The sequence below is a fragment of the Macrobrachium nipponense genome, chromosome 32 (assembly GCF_015104395.2).
Source record: "Macrobrachium nipponense isolate FS-2020 chromosome 32, ASM1510439v2, whole genome shotgun sequence".
In the NCBI taxonomy this organism is placed as follows: Eukaryota; Metazoa; Arthropoda; class Malacostraca; order Decapoda; family Palaemonidae; genus Macrobrachium; species Macrobrachium nipponense.
This window is the reverse complement of record NC_061094.1, coordinates 36871810-36879309: the sequence shown is the minus strand read 5'-3', so window position 1 is coordinate 36879309 and position 7500 is coordinate 36871810. Positions and strand designations below refer to the sequence as shown.

General features: G+C 31.9%; 1 long non-coding RNA gene across 1 annotated transcript in view; it reads right to left on the bottom strand.

Annotated features, from left to right (window-relative positions):
• Nucleotides 1-3425: 3425 nt before the first annotated feature.
• The window catches only part of LOC135207119 (uncharacterized), a 26885-nt gene continuing 22810 nt past the window's right edge, over nt 3426-7500 (bottom strand). Inside the window, exon 3 of the long non-coding RNA XR_010312883.1 lies at nt 3426-3501. This is a non-coding gene — a long non-coding RNA (uncharacterized LOC135207119). The remainder of the gene's footprint in view (nt 3502-7500) is intronic.

The window sequence follows — 7500 nt, the reverse complement described above, 5'->3', positions numbered from 1 at the left end:
ATTCTACGGCTCAGGGCCAAAATCCGGCCCGCAAAGAGAGTTTGATTTTGACCAGCCCTTGAGAGAAACAGAAGCGATTACGTGCTGCTCTTTGACCACGAGCCCGTACTGGCATAATCATAAACAACAACAACAACAACAACAAGAGAGAAAAGAGCGAAAAATAACCGGCGCTACATTACATAATTAACAAGGAAGAAGCCTCGACAAGGTAAACCTCCCTCATCCGTTTCCCATGTTAGAGGAAATGGCTTAACACTGAAGCTAAGTTAAGCAAAATATGACGCTTCAGCATCAACCATGAGAAGGCAGAGGCAGCTCATCTCCAGAAACTTAACTTACATTAGCGATAACGAAAAGTTATTTTAATGACTGCGGTATTGCGGAGTTCGGGCTGATAAAAGTTCAAATCAACGTGCCTGAGTAGATCACGTCACTGAGTCAGATTGTCACGCAAAGTAGGCCAAAGGAAAATCCTGCTAGGTCTATAATGGGGTAAACAGATTATGTTTACATCCCGGATACCGTGGACAGGCTCGCTCCCTCCCGCTTCTGAAGAGTGATAGGTTACTAAAAATAACTTTTGTGTCGTTATCTTTCAAAGCCGATAAACCTAATGCAGCCATCTGATCCGTTGGGCGACATGTTCTGTTATAGAATTGTGATTATCTCCGATAAAGGAAAAATCACATTTTCCGTGGCGGTATTGCGTGTTAGTTGCATAAGCACAGCAACAACAATAACAACATAAGTGTCATAAATACGTTGGCAATTCAGTCCACAAACATCAGAATCAAGTTGAACACATGTCCACAACTTGGTGTTTCTACCCAGTGCTTAGAATAGAATAGAATAGAATAGCATATAGAAATTAGGACAAGGGCCAAGCGCTGAGACTTTTGAGGTCACGCAGCGCTGAAACGGAAATTGACACTCCAACGGTTTGGCAGTTGTAACAGGAAGAAAACCTCGCAGTTGCACTATGAATCAGTTGTTAGGAAAGGGTGCAAAGTAAGATAGAAAGACACTTGGAACAGAGGTACAGTAAAAACAATGAAAGGGGTTGCAACTACAGGGCGCGGGGGACGCTGTAAAGAACCTCCAATAATGTCTGTAGGCACTAAATTTTGTGGCTAGGTAGTATTTCATACCATTGCCCAGCGTCTGTCAAAGGTTTGTTTTACTCTTACTGTTAATGACTTGTTTTCAACCTGTCTGCAAAACACACGAGATAAATTACCTATGTGCGTTCATGACATGTATTACTGTAATGTGGATGCAACCATATGCGTTAACAAAAACGTCAAATTTCATCTTGAGTAAAAAATGTATCAAGTTCACTATTAAGACATTTGAAAAGCATTGTCAGGAAATTTATTATACCAACCCAAAAGTATACCTTATCTATAAGAGTTATATATAGCTGGGTTGTGAGTTCCCTGACTATCGCTCTCTCCAAACCATGCCAAGGATTCGAGTCCTGGCTGGCACATTAGCACTTATCAATCACTATAATTCCCCTTTGGATGTAAGTTATTCCCGAGGTATAGAGAAGTCGATATCAAACGATATTTGTGGTTTCATATTTGTGGATGGAAAAAGTAATACTTGTATAAAGGGATAAAAATTCATATATATACATACATACACACACACACACACACACACATATATATATATATATATATATATATATATATATATATATATATATATATAAATATATATATATATATATATATATATATATATATATATATATATATATATATATATATATATATATAATAGAGTGAAAATTGAATGGGGTTCTATCAACCAGTAGGTGCGAGGTGAAGGAAAATCCTTTATTCCCATTATATGTATATTTTTATTGTAGTCGCGACGTTTCAAGACATAAAAGTCCCATTTTCAAGCTACATAAAGATAAAACAAAAGTTAAAATCCCAAACTTGGAATACAAATTAAAAGTTAGAAAAGTTATACAAATATAAAAAATAAGTACAAAGTAGGGAGGAGTCATTACCATAAGGCGCTGAAAGCACAGACCGAGTGACAATTCGGGCCGGGTCAGCTTCGACTTGAACTCACGAGATACACACACACCACACACAATATATATATATATATATATATATATATATATATATATATATATATATATATATATAAATTATAAAATGCCCATCAAAATACTCTGGTTTAAAAAACTAAGGACATTATTTCGGCGGAATGACTCCCACCCTTATCACTACTTGACAAGGGTGGGAGTCACTCCACCGAAATATAGTCCTTAGCTTTAAACTTAATGGGACTCTTATACTTAAGACGCATCCTGTTTTAACAAGAGAATTTATTTTCATATATATACATATCAAAACAAAGGTATTTATTTGCAGATTCCATTTTCGTATTTATATTCCGAATCTGTCTATATGTTCTTCTTTTTGGTTTTTCTAGATATATAGGTAGACACTAAATGGAAGATAGCACGCATATTATACGACTTATTATTGATGAAGACATGGAAAGTAAAGATAAAAAAAAAATCTTCGAGTAAAAAAATAAAATAAAATATTTTCCCCTCCAGTCTTGACCAATTTAAGCGTTGTTCAAGCTCGTTGATCAGGAGACCGTTTTAGCAAAGTTATCACAAATAAAACAATTTTACATGTTAAAGGACAAGATACGACAGACAAAGAAAAAAAAATGTGTGGCTACAAAGTTTCTGTCTTATGTTTTCATGCCAAGTTTACTACAAGCCTCAGAAAACTCCGAGAATATGACATGTTCATCTTCAAACAACTGCCTATAAAAATTTCTGTATTAAGAGACCTTGTAACTTAAACTTCAACTTTACTGCAAATAAAATACAAAGTGTTTTCTGGGAATGGCCGGGACTGTTTTGAACGAAATCTAAACAAGGAACCAAATTTTTCTAAAAGGTTTAGTGGAAATCTGTTGTCTCTAATCATCCGTTAAGGTTGTAGTTATACGGAAACAATATAACTAGCAATGTCTTCTACCAAACAATGATTCAACTGCCACTAGTTACTGGGAGAAGAATAATTACTACATTGAGCTAACCGAATAAACACTAGAAAACACAATCTTTAAAATGGCATTGAACAAGGCACCAGTACCAAGATTAATTATAATGATTCCTTAGAGGATAATAATTCCAAATTCCAAATGGATATTGTTTCAAACAGGATACAATTTTGGGTTTTCAATTCGAGTTCAAATATATTTCAACCAATCCTTAATGATGAAATACGTTCTTGAACTACTTACAAAAAGCCGAACAAAAGCATAGTTTTTTCTTTACCTATAACAAAAATTATAAATCAGTTGACATAGATGGCATAAGTAAATGAAACAGATGAATGAAAAATACAGGGAACAAGGGAACTCTGAATTAATCTTACCTTAATTAAGACTACAGGAGGTTCTAGAGGTTTAAACGATAGAAGGCAAATAAGCAGGATTTCTGTACAGTACCTGGAAAGATGAAATAATACATTACAAATAAGTAATGCAATATATTGTATATATATGTATATATATATATATATATATATATATATATATATATATATATATATATATATATATATATATATGTGTGTGTTGTGTGTGTGTGTGTGTGTGTGTGTGTGTGGTGTGTGTGTGTGTGTGTGTGTGTTCCCGAGGAGTCTCACCCAGTACAATATGTTTTAGTGAAGAACAGTTTTAAGATATAACGGTAAATTTGGTTAATATCCTCCCCTCAATTATACACACACACACACACACACGCACACATGTATATATATAAATATATCATGTGACTATGATGCCTTATTTCCTTGCGGGTAACATCATGCGCCCAAACGCCAAGTGCTCAATCCTTCCTCTCTTTCAGTGAAAATGCCACACTCATAAATGAAATGAAAATGAGCCATGAATGGAACATCAAACTGAAACTGAAGTCTGCTGAAGATGCTATAACTAACTCACTCTAAGTAAATCAAAATTCCAGTAATTTTTTTTTTATTATATTTTATTTCATTTTTTTTACTCAAAAGCTTTTTACTTTTTAAAACAACAGATTAGACGGTTTTTGATCGGAGTTCTTATCGATAGCATCAATGAATGTAAATGTTCCGACCTGGCCGCTGCTCAGCTGATAACCAGCTACTTCAAATTAACGTTTCAGGATATTTGGCCGAGTGTCGCAGCTTACTTCACTGGAGAGACGCATTCTAATTCTTTCATCTTCCATTTCTTTTGTGAATACTATCATTTTTTCCTTACTAACACGTCAACCCTTAGTACAGAATTAATGGAGTAGGCGTTACTTTGAACGGACCACCGTAATCTCAAATTTCATCTATTGTAATTTCGAAAGCTCAAAAGTCCAACGGCCACCCCTCCCCTCCCCCCCCCCCCCCCCCCCTCCCCCCCCCCCCTCCCCCCACCCCCCACACACACACACACACACACACACCTTCGTTTTAAGGTTTCGAAAACAAAATTGCAGTTTATACCCTTTTGCCTATGAAAGTTGATGGTTGTTAGAAGGTAAAATTAAAGTACAAAATTAATTAGGATAAAACATGCCGTTTTCGAACAGGAATATGCGTGTCATGACGAATGATAAGAGGAAGACTTCGTAAAATACGAAAGGAAAGCGAGGCCGTAATAAAAAAAAAAAAAAAAATGGAAGAAAATAACTCATATCAGGAACGGACATGACGTCAACGACCGCTGAAGCAGTTTGTATTTTTTTCAAAGAAAATGGTCCACGATGTCTAAAAATAGCATTCTTATAAAAATGGGATCAACTTTCTTCATCACTATATTGTCAAAGGTAGGCTTTGACGTCAGTGCACAAATGGCAAATCTGTTTAATATTTAATCCTTATGAAATATATGACCATTACATCACACTCACTTATGGAGCCTAACTTAGCTACTTTAGCCACAAAACTTTCTGATAAAAGCAAAATACACTTCAAAATTTTATTTAGCCTTGTTATAGTAACCATTAAACCATGTAAACTTGAAGTTCCAGTGTGAGGAAAATGCTTTTTCTGCGTTCATTCATTTAGTTTATTCGCTTAATGAATTCCAGAATTATATAAATTATCAAAAGAAAAAAACCGGAGCAGGGAATTAGCACAGTATATATTACGTTTAAAAACAATTCTAAAGATGCATCCGAGTAGAGAGCATTTTCCTGCAGTATATTTTTATTTACCTCAAGGTTTTGTTTCATAGATAGCATAACATGACAAGTGATTGCTCAGACTTTCATTCTGAAATTCCCCACTAATCTTTGGATACGTTTATCACTGCAAGTCTAGAATCCAGATAAAAATCGTATGAAGAATCCCTGCCTCGCATTGCTGGTATGAAAACAAACACGGCAGATTAAAGTCACGTTTAACTTGAAGTCCATTGAAATCCAACTCGCTATGTAGGGCTACCATATTCATGGACAGGAAAATCATTAATTAAAGGCCATTGCGGCTGTTACAAAACCACAAATAATATACGGTATAATATATTTAATTATATATTAATATATTAAATATTAATAATAATAAATATATATGTATATATTATATATATAATATTACTATATATATATATATATATATATATAATTAGATATATATATATACACACATATATATATACGTATAATATTAATATATATATATATATATATATAGATATATATATATATATATATATATATATATATATATATATATATATATATTCTATATAATATATAATATATAATATATATATACACAGAAACATATATATATTATATATATACTTATATACACACACACACACACATATTATATATATATAGTATATATATATATATATATATATATATATATATATATATATATATATATATAGTATGATAATATCACATCGAACCGTGATTCATTTATATATCATTCGAGCTACAAATGCCCTTTAATATCGCTCTACCTCGGAACTGATATTTTCATATATATACCGAAAGGGAATTTTTTAGTTGATAATAATTTCGTCCCCACATGGGATCTGTTGGTTGAATTGATAGCGTTCCACTGTCTGTCCTGCTTTCGTTCCCGTCCACTTGGACGGTGGTTCGATCCCATGTGGGGACGAAAATTATTATCAACTAAAAAATTCCCCTTCGGTACATATATGAAAATATATCAATTCCGAGGTAAAGCGAATTTATATATTAAAGGACATTTGTAGCTCGAATGATTATATATATATATATTATATATATATATATATATATATATACACACACATATATATATATATATATATATATATTATATATATATATATATATAGACAATTGTCTATATAATATATATATATATATATATATATATATATATATAGACAATTGCATATATATATATATATATATATATATATATATATATATATATATATATATATATGTATATATATATATATATATATATAATATATATATATATATATATATATATATATAATATATATATATAAAATTGATGCCTTTTCACCTAAGAAGTAAATTTATGCAAAACCTTGTGGATTTCTCTTGTACAAGTAAAAGGAAGGTATGGCTGATGACAGTTAGTCCCATCTCGAGATAATAGCCTAAACTTATCAATTTCCTAAGAAAAACCAGAAGGCTATGCCTGAAAGCACAAAAACCCTCCATAACGGGGAAAAATGCGTAAGGTAATATATGTATATATATATATATATATATATATATATATATATATATGTATATATATATATATATATATATATATATATGTATATATATATATATATATATATATATATTATATATCATATATATATACATACATATATACATATCTATGCATATATAAAATATATGTATATGATATATATATGTGTATATATGTATATATATGATATATATATGTGTGTATATGTATATATATATATATTATATATATATATATATATATATATATATATATATAATATATATATATATATATATATAGTTAGTTAGTTATTGAAATCATTCATTGGCAAGTAACAGTAAACTTTTGTCAGAGCATAATGTCAAAATATCAATAGCAATATCGAAAAAACATCACATCAATTAAAACAGTAAAGGAGAGCACCAGAATGATAACATCCCACAATTTTGTAAGTGTTTACTGTACTGTAGTAGCTTTTTCTTCATGGTCTTTTTACGTTGCATGGAACCAGTGGTTATTCAGCAACGGGACCAACGGCTTTACGTGACTTCCGAACCACGTCGAGAGTGAACTTCTATCACCAGTATTGTAGCAGCGTCACGCCCACATGGCACAACGAGCCAAAACAAGATTCCGAAATCTGCGGGAGTCTCCCCCGGAAGTGATAAAGCATCACCGAGCAGGACTATCTTACGTTGCGCCGGGAAATGACTCACTGATTTTATCTCTCATTCGAATAATTAAGACTTCCAAG